The sequence below is a fragment of the Heterocephalus glaber genome, unplaced genomic scaffold, assembly GCF_053883595.1.
Source record: "Heterocephalus glaber isolate CG9 unplaced genomic scaffold, H.glaber_assembly_v1.0 deba00001760, whole genome shotgun sequence".
NCBI lineage: Eukaryota > Metazoa > Chordata > Mammalia > Rodentia > Bathyergidae > Heterocephalus > Heterocephalus glaber.
In genome coordinates this window covers 2,000,339-2,001,328 of record NW_028258457.1, presented here as the reverse complement: position 1 = coordinate 2,001,328, position 990 = coordinate 2,000,339, and positions in this window count along the sequence as shown.

The following is a 990-nucleotide window of genomic DNA, read 5'->3' as shown; positions in this document are numbered from 1 at the left end:
GAGTATCAGGATTTTTAAATGTTCTCCTGATGGCTGTCAGGAACAGCTCAATTTGAGAACCACCCATTTAGGAAGGGGGTTCAAGAGTCAGAGGCAGGGCTGTGTACAAAGAGTGGGAATTAGGGCAGCTGCCCCTTGGCTACGTGACTTTGGGAAGCTTACCAAACCTCTCTGAGTTCCTTTCCCCTCTTTAGCAAACAGAAGCCTTGATATCTACTTCACAGGGTGCATAGATGAAATATAAGTAAACGAGCCTCCCTAATGCAGGAGGTTGCCATCAACAATTGCTCAGTAACAACAATGATAATACCGAATGTGTATAATACGTAATAATGAACGTGAATATATTATAATAATGAACTGTATTACACTGTAATAATAATGAAAGTGTTTTACATTGTTACAAAAATGAATGTGAATTTTTATGCACCTGCCGGGCTCTCGGCTCAGCTCTGTAAATGGCTTTAGCTCACAGGAGAGGCGAAAGATGTTGGAAGCCACCAATTCGGTGCCATTTGAGAGGAAAAGGAGATCTACTTCGCAACCCTGATGCGAAATGGAAAAGCATCCTATTAATTACAATCCGATCAGCAATGATTCGCCTGCCGTTTGCACAACGCTTCGTACTGCACAGAGCATTTCCATGCCCGGGCGCTTCTTTAATTTTCTCAGCTTTGATTTTCTCTGGGGTCGGCCAAGTCATCTCCCTCGTTTAGACGAGGAGGGCAGGGCTCATAGAAGGAGAGGGGCTGACCCAAAGGCGCACAGCGAGGGGCCCAGCCCGGAAAGTGGGTCCGAAGGGAGAAGCTGCAGTCCTGGCCCCGGCCTCGGTGGACGATGCGGGGTGGGACCAGGGCGTGGACCCCAGGGAGGCTCAGGCCCCGGCTGGCTCCGAGGCAGGCGGTGCAGGGGGCGCGGCTCCGAGTAGGGGCGGAGGCTGAGCGTGGAGAGGGCACCACCCCCGCCACCTTGAGTCCCCTCCTCCGTCCC